We start from the raw sequence: 21,473 nt of genomic DNA, 5'->3' as shown, positions 1-21,473 counted from the left end.
GTTTTCTGACAGTTATCTGACAGTGGAACAAGTACATTGTTGAACAATCAACAAAATATAAGGGCAGAGTAAATAGTAAAGTGAATAGTAGTAAATGGAGAGATGGCGAGAGGACTATTGTGACTGACGTGCTGTTAGCTTACAGTAATTCACTAATGCAATTTCTCGCTACGTCACAAAGCTTCTAGGACCAAATACTCAATAAAGAAACGCAGATTCATTTCATTTTTGAAGTCTCTGATGTGATGGAGCTTAACATTTGATTTAAACTTTAACCCATTTGAACCCCAAAACCTACCAATAGGTTTTAATGCATGTTATCATTAAAGCAAAAAAGACCACAACAGCATCATTTATCAAAGCCAGAAATGATAAAAACAGAAGAAACTGATGAATTTTTAACTTTCCAAAGGTCAGTGAACTGCTCATCTGTGACTTGCCAACTAAACCAAGTCTAATGTTAGCATTATATTTCACCAAAATCACTCGTCTCGTTTAAAAATAAGCCAAAAATCAACATTCAGATTCTATTAGATGATAAGATAATAATAGTGATGTGCTTCTCAACTGTGTCATTAGTGACTCAGTGATGTAACAATAATTCAGTGTTTTTTTAGACGCACCGGGGGAAATGTTGCATCTGTGAATTCAAGGAATTTTTAATTTTTGCAAAAATAAATAACTAAGGGAATTAAACTTTCTTTTCTTAACATTTCTGGTATTTTAACTGTGTTATACTAGCCTAGCCGCGCTAGAACCAGGTCTGAAGACGCAAGGGTCTAGGAACTCTCGACAGGGAGGGAGACGGGCTAAAAGGTTGTCTTTCAAATCACTCTGCAGCAATTGGGTAGGTATACAACCAATCAGCGCAACGAATAGGCTGACGGAGTTCCTAGAGCGCCGGAAATCAGAGGATGCGGTAGTTCGGTGAAGCCTTATTTATACCGTCAATGGGTGAAGCTCAAGTATATTACAGACATGTTAACAGAAAGATTATTCAGAGTCGGTGCTAATGGAGCTCAATGACTGTTGTCGTTTTTGTTGTCGACCCTGGCAGAGAATTAAATTCGTTGCCGTGGGTTGTCTAGCGCGGCTAGGCTAGTTGTTTCCGGTTGTTTCTGTCAGAATCGTTGCGTCTCTGTCGTCACTTAGTTACGCCCGCCTTCTGACTCTACACTTCATGGTGATTCGTCGGCCAGTTTTAGGAGCATCCAACCTCGAGGCTTACCGAGGGTAACTAGATCCACCCTGGCAGAGAATTAAATTCGTTGCCGTGGGCTGTCTAGTGCAGCTAGGCTAGTGTCATACTGCACTAAAGACAAATTTGAGTTTTCTCTACTTCTAGTCATGGTTGTGTTGTTTCCGTAAAAGTGCAGGACTTTATCTGGTAGGTAAAACTGTGACAGGAGCAGATAATACCCACACACTGCTTCAAAGGGGTTAAGTTAGAGGCCAGTGTCTGCAGTTATTTGTCGTTAAGATGATGATTGAACAAGGATTGTACACGTTGTGGCTCAAATTCTTCACTGAGACCGTCTGTGACGTAAAACTGCACTAATAATCTCTGTAGACCAAATCTTCGCTGACATATGGGACTCTCTTGTTGGTTTCTGCTTTCTGTTTCTTCACGTTCCACACTTATGTTCAACGTGAGCTGCCAAACTGCCACCAGGTGGGTCATAGTGAAAGTTAAGGCATGGGCCGTAAAAGATTCATAAAAATATACAATGTCAGACCGGGTTAGTGCAAGTGTGTCAGAGCTGGAACAGCCATCAGTCAAGAGCGTGCATGTGAAAGTAAAAGCACCTGGTGTGTTCACAAGCCATGTGTTTTCATGCATGAGGTGAAAACATGGATGTAAATCTGCAGAGGTGTGCATGTCACCTTTTACATTTCTTTCACAAACACACTGTATTTCCTCATCATATACATCCACAGTACATAAGTTATTTCGCCTTCGGACAAGCGGCGCATCAGTGTCAGTGACAGGAGCGCATAATGGATACACTGATCAAACATGAAAAACCCTCAGGAAATTTGCTGTGCAATCCGACACCAGGACGCCGTACCCTCCCTCTCCTTGACTGAACTGTCCCGTCCTCTCCCTCCAAACTCGTTTTCTCACTTTCACCTCAGCCAAAGGGAAGGACACGGGCTCTGAGTGTTTGAACTGTGAACAGAAAGACTTATCCCTCAGTCTTTTAGAAGATGTGACTCACCGAGGCTATGCCACCCATTTCTCATTTAAAGAAATAGGCAGTTTTATTACTTGAATATTTATAGCAATTCATCAATTTACATTTTGGCCTTTGGCTTTCTGCAAGAGATATATCTTTCAAGTAAAGAGGGCAGAATAAATGCTGCATCTTAATATGTTTCGTTATGACTTCTGAGGTCTCAGCTTGCTTGTGTTTTTATTACTGGGGATAGTGAGGATGTTTTAGCTGCAGTTTTTTTTCCAGTAGTTTCTATTTCATCAATTCTTGAAGAGCGATAATATCGAAGCATCTACAAAAGTAGCTTGATGTTGCATTTGAACGCAAAGTGAAAGGTTCATCTATAAGCAATGCTGGTGAAAATTCTGACCTGCACATTGTGAAATAGAATAAAATAATTTGGATACTGATTTTCCCTTGAACAATATTTCATTATGTGGACAGGTTTGGCTGCTAATGGAAATGTTTAGAATGTGAAACAGCTGCCAACAAATTAGTTTAGACTTGATGTTGCTTTGCGCATGAAATGACCCGGAATGGACAGCAATAAAAATGGAAATGTAAAGGAAACATTCCCTCCGAACTGAAACCACCGGTGTGCATAATTTTACTGCCGACTTTCCATCCCTTCCCTGCTTCAGGATTAACTAACTTAAACTGTTGCTGCCTGCATGGGCATTTATATCAATTAATCAGAGGGTCCATTGAATTTGTTTCTGTAATCTGGTAGAGTGTTTTCCAACTGCATGATGACCATTCTTTGTCTCGCATCAGTTTCCATTCAAACGAGTGAAGATCAGTCTCAGCACAGACTCGGGCAGCTGTATGCTCATTGAAACTGTTATCAAGCAAAATGTGTCTTTTTTTCTGTGCACACGACAAAAGCCAACAATATTTTATCCTAGAGTTGTTAAATGTCCTATTAGGATTGCAATAATCAAGTTAGCAATGGTGCTACAGCCTATCAATTGTTCGCTTGCAATTGCTTTTTTAAACTGAAACCTACTAAGCACTGCTTGTCCAGCACGTAACAGCAACCAGACAAGGTTAGCAAGCATAATAGAACATTTATCCACTAACATGGCGCTAAAATATATGTTAATATTGTATTAAAACCAAGCAACAACTTCCATGGCGGAAAAATTCAGTTGAAAATAGCAATTTCTTGAATGGCCACTAGATGCTGCCTCTAAGTATTGGTCAGTCCCCATAAACCCTCATGTTGAAAACTTCAACTTCACAGCAGAAATTAACACGTTTACACCCTGGTGCAAGAAGCTGTTTTAGGGTGCTTTCACATATACGCCTTTTGGTTCACTTAAAGCGGACTGGAGTCCGCAACACCAGCAAGTACGGTTCGTTTGTGCTGGTGTGAAAGCAGACCAGATGTTTTTGGTGCGGACTAAAGAACCGGACCGAGACCACCTCTCCCGCTTCTATGTGAACTCCAGTTCGGTTCGCTGCTGGTGAGAACACAAACCTGTCTCCATTCGGACCGGCTTGATGGCGCAGCAGACTTTTTGGTCTACGGGAGCTTCGGTAGCAACCTGCACGGGGAATTTTGGGATAACGATAATGTCTTGCAATGCATCTTCTCCGTGCCAAAAACGACTGTGTAATGTTCTCGTACCGAATGCGAGCTTCATGCTGGAACAACAGCAGTATTTGTGCTTGTTGCATAAAGCAATGATACGAATATATGGCAACAAGAACGAACAGGAGAACATAGTTCATTGTTTACGAATAAACCTCGATCCATGGAATAAACCCAGCCTATTGTTTTCTTCTGGGATTTTTCCCTCTTCACATGCTGCGCCAATCAGCGTTCACCTACATCATTATTTTTGTGAACAGCGCCGCCAAACGACTGGGGGGAGATATAACATTCATCGTAGTTGGTTCAACTGCAAAAACACTGGTGTGAATACGAACCGAACCAGTTGAAATTAGCAACATTGTAACAACTTTTGAGTCCAAACGAACCACTCTAATGGACTAACAGATGTGAAAGCACCCTTAGTCTCTGTAGATAATTTTCCCATTTCTGCAACTATATGGATCTTAAATGCATAACTTAAAGTTATGTGTAGTAAAGGATGTAGGAAACTGTCTTTTTATTTATTGTTTTATTTATTTTCATCAAGGCATCCACTTCTCTTTTTTTGTTGTGGTTCTGCCAAGTGGCCAAAAATTCAATTTGCATATTTAAAATCATAAACAAAATTATTTCATTGTTTAGGCAGAAAAAGCACAACTGGAAAAAACATTGGTAAAGGTAATGTCTGCCACGTACAGTCTACACTCGGGTTCCACGCAATGTAAGCCTTGAGTTTGCTTTAATTAATTTCACAGGGTACGATACTTCAGCTTCCATTTCATCAGGCAGATGTGAGGACATGAAGGCATTGTTGCAAATTGGTGAGAGAAAATAACTCACCCCCACAAACTTCAGTGTTTTGTTTTAGATTCAAGGGTAAAGCTAATGGAATCTGAGGGTCTTCACAATCTAGATTAATGGAGAAGTAACCAGCAATTAATGCCTCGGGTTTTCTTTCTTCATGTCTTCTCTTGCTTTTTTGCTGTGCGTATATACACTTGTTCCACCTTTGCTTTCTAATTTGTCCTTCAGCGAACGCAGCTCAGCGTTGCCACCTCATTAATTATTGACAAGCCAGAAAGTTGTTCCCTATGAGCAAAGTTTGCTACAAACCCGAAACACGCCACATATCCACCCACGTCAAGGCCCCCGAACATTGGATTTCAGAAGTCTAGTCCAGTAAACCTTTTGTATCGTTGTCAGGGAACCTTGAAGAAACATAAAACACTAGCAGGTCTGACAAACTAACAAAGTGTTGGCTGAGCTTGAAAGAAAGACATCCAGAAATCTACAGAATCTTTCAGTCTCCATGCTTGTTTTTTTTTTCTTACAGGGTAGAGATGTGCTTGTAAGTTAAGTGGGAGCAGTTGTATGAAGCTAAAGGAAAGGCATGGCCGCCATTAATCCTAATTAGCAGAGAACATGACAGCAGCATATGGGTGTCCTCCAGTCAGAGAGCCTGACCTCCCAATCCGAGTCCTGTCACTAAAACAGATGCCAGAATGAGGGAAATAGAAATCCAAACTTTGAGAAATGTTTTATTCTTTCAATCTGCGGTAAAGATGGATGATTCGTGAGCAGAGGCCGGACAATGTAAAAGCATTCCTGTTGATCCTGTCGTAATGGGGTCCTAGTAACCTCAAATCGGTGCTCTGTGTGAGCTAAGAATGTAAAACAACAAGAGAAGCCATTAAAGATTGATTTCAGAGTTTTCTGATGCGTTTTCTTCTGCTTGGGATAGAATGGAAAAAACTGAAAAACACTCTTGACCTACAGGGAAAAAAAGGCTAAATCACTCAGAAATTTTTGAAAGTAGTAGTAGTAATGCTTTTAGGCTTGATTGGTCAAAGCCTGCTGCGAGCCGACCCAAGACTTGGCTTCTGATTTTCATTTTCATTCAATTATTTCATCGCGCAGCTTCATAATCTAATCAGATGCTATATGTTCAGTGGAAGTCCGATTTGACTCCCAGGTAAAGATTCTAGCAGTCCTCCACATATGGCTTTCAATTGGATGCAGAATTATGTATTCCATTTAAAATGCTGGATGGAAGATGAATTAGTGCATACATTGTGATTAGGAATGCAATATTTCAAAATGAATGAAAAATTAATGGCTTGGCTGGAACAGCACCACAGACTTGAGCTTACTGAGTTGTTCAGTTCTTTACATATTCAAATGATGTATGTTGTGATGGATGTGGTGCTGGAGAGGAACATGTTTGTAATTTGGCATTATGAGCACTTTGTTTCCCTCGTGACAAGACAATGTCATAAAACTTTGTTAGGGACACTTTTCGAAGCACAGAACAGCAGAATGTGCCTGTAAGCACAATGAATATCACTGCTGAGTTAGTTTCATGCACTTATGATGTGGTGGTTACTTTCTTTTCCGGATCTTTGAGTTGTGGATGGAGCTTGAACAGATGTCTGAGTGTTTTTAACCAACTAATGGGGCTAACAAATTGTAGTTGACAGTATAAATTGAAGCTTTTGATCACATCTCGTAATATCGTGCATAAAAATATGCAGCAACTGAATAGATGCTAAGCTGATTTTTTTTTGTTTAGATTATTTGTTGAACCACTACAGAGAGAAAAATGACCTCAATTGCAATCTGTATATCCCTCAGTACATGCAATTAGAATACAGGGACTGACATGGCCTAAGTATAATAATTTTCTCCCTTTTTGAGATGCTCAGACACACCGAGAACTTTTTATTTTAAGAATGTTTTATTTGCTAGTTTTTACCTATAATTTTATGAATAATTTGCTGTTATTGTACAGTTTTGTCCTGATTGAATTACAGAAAAGTACAAAAAACATCAAAAAAAATATTTATTTACACGATAACCCTAAAAAAAATGGGACAAAACTGTAAATAACGTCCACATAAAAGAGCCCCTTTTTTATTGAATTTAAATTAAACATTTTACTGATATTTACCAACCATTTTTTTTTAATTATGCATATTAGGGATTGGAAAAAATGCAAATAATGTTTGCAAAGTGTTACTTTACAGATGTTTCCTGTTTTGGTAAATTACAGATTATATAAAATCACATTTTTTAAAAAAGTGTTGTTTTTTTTACCTGACTGTAAAAACAGAAAAAATAATTATGTAATGACAGATAATGTTCACATAAAAAAAAACTATATTTTTACATACAGTAATTTCTTTTAACAATTTGTGGCTAACATTCCACTGTTTCACTGTTTTAAAATCAACTTTAAAATGAATTCTTTTACAGGTATTTGCTGCTATTTTCAATTTTTCCATATTTTGAATGTTACAGTATTCTGCTATTCTTTAAGCATACTTTTTTCTGGCAACATTGCTCCCAGAATTTCACTTCTTTTTTTTAAATTTATTATTTTTTTACCATTTTGTTTTTCAGTGCATATTAAGGGAAAAGCCAAAAATAAGAAGCTGGTTGATGAGGATGCTAATGAGAGTTTGAATGTGTGATTGTGTTGATTTTTCCACATCTGTGACCATATCAATAGACCATCTTTAAAAATGACATTTTAACCTAAATACTGGTGATAAACATCCGCACCTCGTCCAAAACACAAAGATACATTTCCACCTTTGTTTTCCTGTCCGTCTCTCCTTCTCTGTCTGTCTTCTGGTATTCTCAGGGCCTAATCTCAGACTCTACTACTTACATCAAAAGCCTGTCAGCCCAAGCACATGAAAGCCTGTTTTCTGAGAGCTGCTCGTCGTCCGACTGGAACGCTCGATGCAGCTTTCATTTTTATCCTCAGAACATTTGGCGCATGGTAGCCCATCCTGAGACATCCGTGGGTCAGCACATATACACTCAAATAATTGTATTTTTCCGATGGAGACGCATTCAAATGTATTCCGCTTCGTGTATCTATGCGCACACATCCCTTTGACTGTGAGCGTTAACTGTGACACATGAACTTGAAGCACAAACAAAAACCGGTCATCAATCAGGCTGAGATGGGGGATAAAAAGACACGAGGCAATCAGCTTTGTTGTTCGGCTCGTTCAATATTATTGTCAATTTTCAAAGTCACTTAGGGAGGACATCTTTGTTTGCCAGCAGGCGTGTGACACTTCTACACTCCGACTTCGCCAGATACAGTAAACAACATCTGGCTTTTGTGGGAGTTTCTTATGGCATTAACGCATGTGTGAAATATCGCACACATCTACTGACACAATACAAACTGATGGAGACTGTGTGTACAAACAACTTCCTGCTTCTTCGGGTGGGCGTCTGTTTTTGTGCAAAAATGCCTGAATTAATGAGTATCACGATATTAAAATGTCATTATGCCAACAGATGCAGGTTGAAAATAGCCTGTGAATTAATCATCATTCTAAAGCAGCCGAATAATAGAAGTCTTTACTGCTTTTACTTTGCTGAGGAGAGGCTCTGTTACAGCCCCCTGTCTTCTGGGGGATCTGATGGTACAACAGAAGGTGTAGTAATAAATCATGTGTTTCACAGAAAAAAAATATCATAATAGCCCACAGGTTATTCAATATTAAAATGTTGGCGTCTGAATGTAGAGAACAGTCTTTGTTTTCGCTTTCAAATCCGTGTTTGAAAACCATCGATTTGGTATTCAGGTAGATTTCTCTGCACCAACATCATGGCACTTTATTGGGTGTTTGTTGAATAAAGATTCTCACGTATGGAATAAAAAGTTCCCCCTTTAAGAAAACTGGCCTTAAGCTATTAAATAATAAGGATGATAATCAAGGACAGAGCAGCATTAGCAAGGCTAAGAAGCATCCTCCACATCAAATGATTATTTTTCTCTCCAACTTAGATAACTAGGCTAAGTAGGACACTGTGGAACTGAGAAATAGATCATTATCTGGCTGAAAAATAATGTGTTGAGAAATGATTCAGGCAATTCAAACATACAAAAGCCTCTTTTATGTTCGGTCCTCTGGGTAGCGACAATGTGATGTTCATCCTCCGCTGTGCACCGTCTTTCATACGGCTGCAAAAATGTTCTTGGGCATCTCTGGTCCTGCTTGCAATGCATCTTCTGCCCTGCTTCGACAGACAAACACACACGTGTATTGCTGTATCGATGACGAGTCGGGTGTACGGGGGGAAAAAAAACAACACGCAAAGATTTTAAAAAGGCGTGTTGATACATCTGTCTTTTCTGAAACGGTTGCAAGCCCATCTGCCAAGACTCCCTGACAAATGATGCATTTGGTGGGAGACATTAACATATTGAACATGGGGGATATCGAGCCAAGGGATTACAGCAACACAATCCTGGATGGATCTGATCTGGAGGTATTAAAAATGAAATAAGAAATCTCGCAGCCTTGCATCGAGCTCCTCTGTTTTGCTCCCCTCACTGCAGGTGATTTAGGAGGTTTAACAATAGCACTTATCCTGCAGGAGGATAAGTCTTCCTCCTCTGACCATCTCTCTTTCTGCCATTCTCCTCCTTTTCACGCATACATACAAAGAAGCACCTTTGCTCCTTTGGAATGAGCTGAGATCACTGAGATTTTATTTTTATCGATACCACAGTAGGTGAAACTCAGCCTCTCTCTCTGTTTTTCCAGACAGTGTTTGGGGAGTCTAGAAGGTTAGAGCTACGGTTAATAAATGATTTAACCTATTAAGTTTTGATCTCTCAAAACAATGAAAGAAATACACTTTAGCTCGTTTTAGATTCCTAATATGTTCCAAGCAGTCCATTTTTTAGTTCCAGTTATCGATCTGTTTCAGGAAATATGCTGTGATGCAGATCAGTCAGAACCCCTAAAGAGCATACATTGTCTGGGGTTGGTGTAAAATTGTGCTATCTTACTAAAATAGCCTGGGCTATTTCAAACTTTGTCTCAAATATTACCTCAGTGTGGTTTGAAATGCACCTGGAAGAACCCTGTGCCTAAATCTGCTTTTATTATTTCAGATTAGTTTGAAATAAAAGTTTAATCTCAACATGTTAATATTGATTCAGATAGGGAAACAACGCATACAAATGTATGCAATTCAAATGAAATACTGCATTTTCTTTCAGACTAACAATACGGAAAGGAAGTTTTCTCATACCCAGTGTCTTTTGCCATCATTCCCGAGATAGTAGAAATGGAGCTGAGACATAAAGAGAATAAATTTGAAAAGGATGAAATTTGGAAGGTTTATGTCTTAAGCCCCAGGCTACCAAATGCCCTAAATCTTAAAAAAAAAAAACGATCAGCTAAAACTCAGAGGAATCCTTTACGGTGGCTCATTCATTCACAATTAAAGGCCACAGTAGTCCCTATAGTACGTGAAATGTTCATACTGATGTGGTCCAAATTATGTGTCGGCACCAAATTCCTTTAACTATCAACAGTTTAGTATAGATTTTAGAATTTCTTATTGACTATATTCCTTTTTTTTTAAAAAAAAAACAAAAACATAACCCATAAGAGCTACAAAGTAAAAAAAAAGAAAAGAAAAAAGTGTCTTGATAAAGAAACTGTGAAAATCTGGCGACAGTGGTGAAAACAACAGGAAATATCTATGAAATAGTTAGATTGTTTTTAGCTAATTTAAATACAAAGCAGCATAATGTCAACGTCACACATTTTAAAGAAACAGATTAATGTTTGTAACAATGCAGATTATTAATGTGGACATTAAAGTTTTAAAAAAACTATAAAAGCTGAAATAATTAATGGATACAGAATGACCATTTCTAATTAAGATTATGTATTATTGATTTTTAAGTGAGGAAATGTAATTATTATTTCGACTTGTACTTTATGACAAATGTTAAGCTTTCTTGGATAACGTTCAGGGTGGGCTGGAAAAAAAGCACTAGCTTCATGCCCATCCTATTTTGGTTATGATGATGAAATTGAGAATATAATGTTGTGTTGAAGTGTTTGACCAAAATAAATTCATTCATTCATTCATTCATTCATTCATTGTACACAGCTTTGGTCTGTGATTTGTTTTTGTTTTTTGACAATCAACATGTAAATTAGCACTTTTCAACATATAGATTATTGTAAAAATGGTGAAATAGTGTAACATTTACATATGTAAAAACTGTGGAAATATCCATACTGATTTAAAAACAGTTAAACTGTGTAATTTTACCATCAGTTGATTTTTATAAAAATGCAGAAATTGGATGTGAACGTTGTGTACAGTTTTGGCCTGTTTTTGTGTTTTCACAGACATATGAATCAGTACATTTCACCAGTTACTATCTGTAATTTAACAAAACCATGAAAATCTGTAAAATAATAGTAAATTGGTCCAAAAAATTACTACTTAAAACAATTTGACTATAAAAAAATGGGGAAAAAATGGCTTTTTTATTATGGAAAAATACTGTCGGTGCAGAGCTTTAAAGTTGGCTCGCTCTCTAGATTTCCCTTCAGGTGCCCAATTAGACCTCCACTCAAATTGAAGCGGGAGAGAGCTATGAAATTGTCCATATAGAGATGCTGTAAGTGTGAGGAACAATAAAGTCAAAGAATCTGTACAGTTCTGACAGCAGATCCATTCATGTAAAGTAAGTGAAAGCAACAGTACTTAAAGGGATGTTCTACATTTAATTCATCTTTGGTCACATGTGTGCAAAAACCAATTAAATGTGTTCCGTGTTGTTATGTGTTCACTTAATAATGAGGACAATGGTGTGTTGATCTGAACACACCTTTATATCCCTTTTAGGCCCATGAGACCGTTATTCACCCGTACAAACTCCCTCAGTATCAAAACTGTGCCTTAGTTATTCAGCTGAAGATATTGGCCCCAGTAGGAAATTATAAATTCTCAGTGACTGCTGATAACAGTCTTATTTCAGTATCTTCATGATAGGCGAAAAGCGCAATCGCCATTCGTCGGCTGCTCAGTGAAAAAGGCTGATACGGTACATGTCATTTTTTCGATGATAAACTTGTTTAATTCCACTGTACTTGACAGAGCGCTGAGAATATGCATGAGTGAGTATGCATTATTAAAACAGCCTGTTCAGACAGCCCTAATGCAATAAGGAGAGGGGTCCTCCATGTTAATCTTACAGGCATTCCCTGCTGCTGACTGTGCCTCTACCAAGAGTTAGAGGCTATGTTTCATATCCTATTTCATAATTATACACAGCATTTGCATATTTTACTGAGGGTTTCAGAGGAGAAGGGAGACTGACACTCACTCCTCTTGACTTCCTTTATACAGCTATCAGAGAAAATGACTTAGGTGGCAAATATATCACCCCATGTTAGAGAGGTGAGTTCATGACATAGGTGCAATTTAAGGAGAGCATGTTTGAAAGAGAACAGATAAACTGTGATAGAAAATCTAATGTTCCAGCAGCCATTTAGGTTCATATTTGACTGGATGGTGGATAAAAATCTTCAGCGATTTCCAAGAATATGCAAATTTCTGGGCAATTAAATGTAGTTTCTGCAGGAGACTACAATAATTAACATTCTGTTTCCTAAACATTAGCATTAGTAAATATATAAACTACAGACTGAATTTTAAATAGCAGTGGTAGACAGTAAATTGAAGATTTTTCCACACAGCATTTCTACTTCTTGACTTTTTAGTCTTGGCACTGCCTTCTCTTTATGCAAAAGAGTTTTAATCAACACATTTTGAAGATTTATGATATTTTGTGGGATTATGTGGACTGTTAAAGCCATCTACTCTGACTTCATGTGAAACTTTGTCTGTTTTCAGGCCCTACTTTGATTTATATTACACTCACTTTTAGAAGGAACAACATATTTCGGATTCCTTCAAATGATTTCCTAAATGCAGCTGTTACACATGGCAAACTGTGTTTCCCCTTTTCAGCAGACAGGGAGAATGCATATTGACCTGAGAGAATCTGACACTTTGTCATCCCAAGTGTGTTAATCAATCTCTTAACAGCCCCTGAAAACAGACGTACCACCAGCTGACATGAGCATTCAAAAATGCCCCCAATAAACATTTATCTGAATTGCTATTGTCACCCCTCGTTAGCCATCATTTCATTCAGCGAAGAGCTGAGCATCAGCGAATCTTCATTTGCTGGCGCCACGGCGGAGGCCCTTAAGTCCAAGGAGCAGAGGGAAGCACACGTCAATAACAGTAAGCCAATTAAAATCAGTCTTCATTTAAGCTGTGATCTCTATTGATTGGCCTTTCAATTCTCATCCATCAACCCAGCAGACTGCCTTGAAGGGTTGGAGGGATGGACTGTCTAGTGACTCCAAGCCTCTAAGCTGCCACTGTACCAGCCCATACCTTCAGCTTTTTTGAAAATCAAGCCAGCTGGTTGCACAAGCTAAGCAAATCCTTCACAAGAGAGAACTTGTGGATCTGATCCTGTTACAAAGCTGCAAACAGCAAGTACAACTGGAGCAGCCACTGAATATCAAAGCAAACACGATAAAAATATTCAGAAAGCAGCACGTTACAGAAACAGACACAAACACAAGAGTCCAAACCTGCTTTTGTAGCTCATAAAATGGATATAAAGGGGACAATTTTCAGAGCATTGACACCAAAAGTTGGCTACAACCTTAACACCTGACATGACATGTAGTAGAACATGCTCATAGTCAGTTAATCCCATGTTTAGTAGTAGCTTAGTTGTTCAAGCAGAGCAATGAAGATGAGCTTGTAATAGCGGAAAGGCATCAGATGTCTCGTGCTTCACCACCACTGGCTCCGTCAGCAGCTGTGTGCCATCAGCTGACCGGTCACATGCAGTCATATTCATGCTGTGTAGAGCATGACCTGACACTTCTTACTAATACGCTCATGCCAGCACCGTTTACTACCAAAGCTCCCTCCACCACCCCAACCTTCCAACTGTGTTTTTGGAAAGCTGATTTGATTTAGATTTAAGACTCATGTGCCACTGATTTCTGAGAAATGGTCAGAACGGTCAGAAGTGACTGACTGAAATTAAGATTTGCTTAAAAAAACACAGTTTAACCTTTGATTTTTTGATTTGAAATTTAAAAAAGAAGTATAAGTCTACACAATAAAACAAATCCTGTATGAAAAAAACCAAAATGAATAAAAGTCAGGAGTCGGTACCAATGCCCTTCAGTAATCGTCAGCTTATTATGGATTTTAGCCATAATAACTCATCAAAACATACTTTCACTGTAAAACAAATCCTGTAAAAAACAGAAATAAATTTTAGAAATAAAAAATTAAAGTCTGGCAACAAGAGTGCACAAAAAACATATATTGAAAAAAAGGGTGAAAACTGTCATGTTCAAAACCTGCAGAAAATGGTAAAAAAAAAAAAAACAACAACAACAGCAAATATGTTTAAAATAGTGACATTTTTGCTTATTTAAAAATACAAAAGCAGTGTAATTATACAGTCACACAATGTAAAAGAACAAATTACTATTTATAAAAATACAGATTTTTGATGGAGACAGACGATCAGTTTGTATAAATTAATACTTTTTTTTCTGGGGTTTTACTAGTTATCCATGGTTTACCAAAACAGTGAAAATGTATAAAATACTGATTTTTTTTTCATGATAGTTAAACACTGTTTTAAAACTGACTGTGTTGCGGAGACATGATTGTCTTCATTAAAAAGATTTCACACAACTCATTTACCAGAGGATTTTCTGATCTGAGCACCTAAAATTGTTTGGGTTAAGAAAGAACTGTGGCCATGACTGCTGGTCTATGCTTCTGAGGCATTTCAACCAATTATCATCAACAGACTCTTGTTTTTCTTTGTGGGACTGTCTCATGGATGGATAATACACAACACAGCTTAACTGTAGCAGTGTCCAGTCTTTTCTGTTGAGATGAGCTCAAAACGGCTCCTTAAATGGTGTCAAAAATCTGCCAGAGACAGTCTGCTTGATGATCAATTCCATGTGAAGGTCAGTAAGAAGATGTGCACTGGCCCAGGGGCTTCTTTCTTCTTTCTTTCTTCTTTTGTTCTTCTGACTTTCTCTCTCTCTTCTCTCTTAAAAAAAAGGCAGAGGTGGTCAAGCAGCAGCAGCAGAGTGGGGGTTGGTGATAGTGACCTGACATGAATTGTAAATGAGTGAATAAAAGTGTGGACGTGAGCGTCCATCTACACAGCACTGCTTCAGCCTTTTTTTTTCTTTTTTGCTTACTTTCATCTAATACTGTCTTGTAAGCATACCTAAATGTTAATAATTCTAGTGCTTGCAGATGCATTTCTACCGCGCTCCCAGTTTTCTTGCAGACTCAAAGGCCTTGAACTGTCAGTGTCTTCCCCCTCGAGCACATACAGCACAATGTAGCAACTTTCTGGTTCAGCAGCTTTGATAATAATCTGACCTCACCTGTTTGGTTGACTTGGGGAGTTCTGATTTTCATTCTGTAAGCCGTGTGAACATCACAAAGTGGGAGAGCGCGTTCATCCTGCAATCGTAACCCTCCTTCATTTTAAAAAGGTTATTTGGTGGCAACAAGCCTCCTCTAAGACGGTGTCGTGTGAAGCAGCCTTGTCCTGGACTGAAGCCATTTTTTCCCCCACAAATCACTGCCAATTAACATTAAAAGCTGGCGGGAGATGGCGGCTCCATTTTCATTATTGTAGCCTGATAAGGAGCGCTCACACAAGCGCACAGTGACAACACATTAAAAGGTCACCGTGACAAGGTGACAGGTCGGTGATAGCTGTGAACTTTGGTGAAAAACAAAAGCCAAACACTGAATTTTCTCGAATTGGATGGAAAGTCCCTGTGAAGAATGTAAAGGCTTTATACATTATTACAGTAGAAGCAATTTTCTTGAAATAATGATATTCTCTATAAGAAGGCTGCCTTTATGCCTTTGATTTATTCATAGTGGCATTTCAGAGAATGTGTGTACAGCTGACAGACCTGAAGTAGGTTATCTGTACTCCTACACTTAATACACTCTGAAAGTCTGGGGCGCATCTGGCTCTCTTTCTGCCTTTATTCCTGCCTGGAGGCTGTGTTTCCTTATCAGGCCTTATCTTATGTACGCTATGTTTTACTGCCCTGACAAGGCACCATAGGTGGCAAGTACATCTACTCAAGTCCTAAAATTTAATTCCGATGTGCTTTACTGGGGTATTTCCATTTTGCGATTAAATTTCAGAGGAAACTAATCTCTTTTCTTCTTTGCTATGGCTACTTTTACTTTTCTACTTTTCAAACTTGAGTACCTGTAATTCATTGATTTTTGTTTATACCTAACTTCAACATAACAAGAGTTTAGGTTCTTGGGTAAGTGGATTTAACACTGTCACAGTGATGGGAAGGAAACAACTTACAACAAAGATATCTGCCTTTCCTAAACAGACAGTTTTGTTTTTGAAAAAGGAAATGAATCTTTAAATGCCTATACGAGAGGATTCTTAATGGAGTCTATACTCAAAACATTTCATTAAGCTATAGAATAGTAATATTATAGCTTTTTAACTGTGTTAAAGTTGATGAGTTTCAAAGTCTTATATCTCATCTTAATTAGTCTTTTCGGAAAACTTTATTTCGTTCGTGACGTGCATGAAATTGATATTTCTACAGTAACAACGTATTAATTAAAATCTGAAAATAATGTGCCAGTGTCAAAGGAGTCACCCGCAGCAATAAACCTACAATTACTCCCAAATCTGCAACTCCTCTCAGAGTTTTGAATAATTGTTTTGGTGTCCACCCGCAACTTTACTGCTTTGGTTAACTCTCCCTGGTCTCTTACCTTCATTTTAGGCAGCAGCACTCAGCTTTACTGTATAAAGCCACGGAGCTTTCATAAAACCATTTATCTGCACTAAGAACTGGTTAGCATTAAGAAGAATTTAGCAATTACAGAGCCACATATTTTTGTCAACATTGGTAGACACCAAAAAAGAGAGAGAACATTAAGTTAACAGTCACCAGGAGGTCAAATAAACCGATTCAGATAAAATCTCATTGTCTGCTAGATATGTGAACAACTAACTGCTATTAAGTTCACCACATGGGCTTTAAATGGGATCTTTAGAAAATGTTTGGTGGCTTTAAAAAAACAACAGATTTATGGTTTGAGTGCTGCTAGAGGGTGTTTATCCATCTCCAATATCACAAAATACTGTGACCTAATAGGTTTGTTTGATCCATAGATTTTCTAAATTCATATAGATTTTTTTTTTTAACCAGAACCACCTGTTTGGAAAAATCTGAAAATGGTTGCTGTTCAGAATTTATCTTTTAAGTGCACCTGCTGTGAGCATAAGCATAGGAGTTTAAAAGATTTAAACAGTAAAATGGAAAAAGTTTCAATGTTTCACATGACAGCAAAGGGGTGCAAAAGTAATTCTAAAAGGCTTTTACCATTGCTGTTGTTTTATTAGTGTGTTTGTGTGACTGAGGTGTGAATGCCTGAGATATCTGTCCGGTCAGCAACAACACATCTAATAGGAATACAATGCAAAAGGGGAAAATGTGAATTAGGTGAATTAAGACATGGAACAGCCCGAGTGTGTGAATCCTGCCTCGTAGCTGCAGCCTGAGTTCCTAGCAGAAGTCACAGTGGTATGATGGTCTTCGATGCTGCAGAGGTTTCACCATGGCAACGTGTTGCCTGTCGCACCCTGGCATGTGCCAAGGAGGCCCCTGGCAGCACTCGCTCTCTGCTGTGGCAGCCCCGGTGTTCCAGGCCGCCACATTGTTTCGCCAATGATTAATTACCATCCTGATGAAAAGTGAAGGCTCTAGAAATGTCACCGGGATGACATGAGCTTGTCAGTGTGGGCCAGCAGGGAGCAGCGTATCGCACACAGACATCTGGAAGGATACGAAGCACCAACTGTTATTATTACCTGAGCTGGTTCCTGTTGGATTTTTATGTGACTTCATTTTTAACAATTTTATTATACCTCCCTGAATCCGAATTCCAAGCTTCTCCCGTTGTCTCTGTTAAATCACTGAAATGTAAACCTCGTTAAAGTCAAACTAATTCATCAGGCAATGTCAGAAAATGTGTTTTCTCCCCTAATTCAACAATCAATATCAGCTCACAGTGAGGGAGCAGTAAGCAGTTGATTATATTCATTATTACAATGCCTCTAAACATGCACTGAGCCCTTCTCCTTCATGCTGCAAACGCACAATAACCCCTCATGCAAATGTACTGTAGGTTCAAGATGTCTGCATAAGTGTTTAATCCATTTGTGTTCGCGAAAAAAGCGGAGGAAGGTATTGCTTGATGAAAAACACAAATGACATACCAAATTTCCCTGATGAATTGGTCCATTTACTGAAATAAATTGAATTGATGCAAAGGATCCCAGAGGAGCAGAAAATTGTTCAGCTATGGATGAAAACCCTTGCAGAGCTTCAGCACCTACAAGCAGCCGAGCTTATTTGTATTACACATAAGACTTGTAAAGATGTGCTGACAGCCCCTGTTTATCCCACTTAATAAGAGCAGATTTTTTTTTTACTCAGAGCTAAAATGTTTGCTAATTAACTTGGGATGAAAACAGGAACAAACGCAATTATTTAAATGAATGAATCTGATTTCCTTTTGTTATGATATGAGAGACGCATGTGTTGAACTCTAAATGATGGCTCTGTTTGTTTTCCTCCTACAATTATAACAACAGGTAAAGCGAGTTTTGTTGAAACCAAGTGTCTTCGTGCTTGGGAAGCTGTGACAGTTATTTCATGGTTTAGCATATGTTCAAAAATCACAAGAATGCAATTTCATGCCAATGAGTAATTGGGCTTAGGCCTTTCAAAGTCACTTTCAAGGATCTTTATTCTGAAAGGTTCATACTGTATGTTCAAGCTTGAGACAACCATCACCGGAATTTATTGATTTAGATTTTTTTTCTGTGGCTTTCCTCTGTTTTGGCAACAGATAGTCGCACATCCATCGCTCATCATCGCCACTTTGATGCTGCAGAACATATGGCGAATTACCAGAATGGCTGTGTGAGCAGATGTTATTGGTTAATTGAAATGCATTTGATCTTGAATGATTAGTGTCCATCAGAGCATTTCCTTGTTTGGTGTCCTAATGACCGGAGCTGCTGTGACAGCGTGTTTCCTCACGCTGGTTTTATGGGAAACTTATCCACACGCCATTACCAGCTTCAGATCACCAGTGTCAGCATTGCAAGTCAATGCCTGAGTTTGATCAACTCATCTGGATGCACAGAGAACAACATCATTAATACAGCAACATTACTACTGTATTAGCTATCTTTAACCTGACAATAAAGAAGAGAAAGAGGTGCATCAGATGATTCCCAAAACCTTCACACAAGTCTCTTTTCTTAAACATTAACAGCAGGGTACTGAAAGGGTTACGCTGACCACTTTTGGTTTCAGCGTATCCAATATGGGATTAAAATGCTGGCAGCCAACTCATATCCCAGAGTCATCTGAGAAAATGAAAACTAGTTACACTCAATAACACAAATAAACATTTCTAAGCTCTCCTTTCAAGACTTAATAACCATTATTTTTTTTAATTTGGCAAGTTAAATTTAAACAAAAAGTAAGTAAAGTTATGTGTATTAACTGATTCCGAGAATATGCTTTTAAGGTCTCTAATCTGCAGGCTATCAAATCAGAACCACCAGAAAACTCTGGTTTCACTTCTCATTTTTTGATAAAACTACAAAGAACAAAATAATATTGGCACATACAAGACCATTTAACAACTCAGGATTTACTCTCAGTGCCAACATTCAATACCAATGCAGGAGGTGTTTTTATACTTCTAAGCGGCGATATGAAAATGATGGGTTTGAAGGTAAAGGTGGTGAAAGGGCGTGTAGCAAATCAGACTGGCATGCAATAGGTTGAAGACCTGTGAAAATGGTTGTTTATTTTTAATGCCATAATTTAGTCACCAATATCAGTTCCTAACCTTAACCAACCCTTCCAAAATGCCTGCACATAACGTAAAAAATAACAACAATAAAAAACTTTTTGGGGTATTTGACTTTGCAATTTGTTTTGGATGAAGGGAGAAAAGGACTTTACTGAGTATAGAGCCATGATTTGGGGTTAGAATTGCTGCTTGGAAGATCTCCAAAAACATTGTCTCTCATAGAAAGACTGCTGTGCAGGATGGTCCAGCTTCACTTATCACCATTCTGCTATAAGTGGGGGGGAAAAAATTCTTGGCTTGTTTGTATTTCCTTAAATTAGTCCCAGTTGTCTTGGTGGTGCTAAGCCCAGGATGCAGTGATGGTACCCCTGCAAAACAGTTTTGGGTGGAATATATCTTGGTGAAATATTTGCACGCAGCAAAGGAAGTCATTCAAATGAATTCATTGAAAGAACAAAGCAAGCCAGCTAATCTAAATCTTCATTAAAAGTTGCTAGTTTCACCATGTTAGTCGCTGCTTGGAGGCTGTTGCTGTTTCACATAGTGAAGGGGATTTTAAAAAATGAAATTAAAATAATGGACATTATTGAAGGATTCCTCAAAGTCTACACCTGGTGAGTCAGACTCTAGAAACAAAACACTGAAATAGGAAATTCATAGCAGGTCGCCAGTGGGCCTGAACACCTTTTTGAACGTGCTGAAAGGACAGATGCTTTGGTTGTAGCCTTGTGGGTTTTGTGCGATCATATACTGGCTATCATTGTAGGTCAGTGTAATCTCTATTGATATTGTAGACGTGCTGCTAAATTTCATTGTGATATTGCACATATCACAGCACTTTAGAATATTTTTTTTTCTCTTTTCAATGACTCAGATTGGATCCACTAGTTCATTTTACTGACAAGTTTCTATTTAAAGGATTTGTTTGACTTGTTTCAGCCTCATTCTTGGTGTGTATACTCAGTCAGCAGTTAACTCCTTTTTGACAAAAGTGATTTATCTTTGGACAACTCTTTCTACAGACTTCAAAGCTGTACTCTCATCCTACTAGACTTGAAGCCTTAATTTGAGTGTTTTTTTCTTGATTTCTGTTGTTGTTTCCTTTTGGTTATTTTACTGTGCAGAAGTTGAGTGTTTTCACTTAAACTGTGCAAAATGCATAACTGTCAATCCCAAGACACCAAAAGGATGAAGTTGACAGTGTTGCCAGCTTTTTTTTGGAAAGATCTCAAAGGTCCAAAAAAAAACTAAGCGGAAACAAAACAGAGACATCATTTAATGAGCTAAAACTGTAAAAGACACTATTTTCACTTAAATATTTAATGTAGGATTCCCTCATTAACCATTTAACAGATATAGACGTCATGAAGCACTTGTGTATCTTTGACTTGTTCATTTCTGACATGGAGGCAGTGGAGAGGGATATTGCAATTAGATAAAGTGAGAAAGACACTAAAAGCCTTCGATCATTTTTTCGCAGTTTCCCTGCTGGGCTCAATATCATCCAAAGTGAGATTAGTCTCACAACATGAGGGAATGTCATCAACTTATCAACTTTTCCATTATGGAACTGATTAGTCATGAACAACCCATGAAAAGCTGTTTGTTAGTGGATTTGGGGGAAAAAAGCAGTCTGTTAACTTGATACAAACAGGTTCAAAAAAGATTCCTGTTTAGAGAGCCTGCTTCCAAAGACTACTGCTGTAACATTTTAATCACCCTCACTTCAGTCCTTCTACCAACATCAAAGACAGTGTTTGGGTCAGAAGTCAGACAGCTACCAGCAGATCAGAATAGAGTAGGAGCTGATGTACAGGAGGAATATTCCTGCCAAATGGTAATTTGCCGTT

Source organism: Acanthochromis polyacanthus, chromosome 1 (genome assembly GCF_021347895.1).
Source record: "Acanthochromis polyacanthus isolate Apoly-LR-REF ecotype Palm Island chromosome 1, KAUST_Apoly_ChrSc, whole genome shotgun sequence".
Lineage (NCBI taxonomy): Eukaryota > Metazoa > Chordata > Actinopteri > Pomacentridae > Acanthochromis > Acanthochromis polyacanthus.
The sequence above is the reverse complement of the archived record's forward strand: the minus strand, read 5'-3'. Positions refer to the sequence as shown.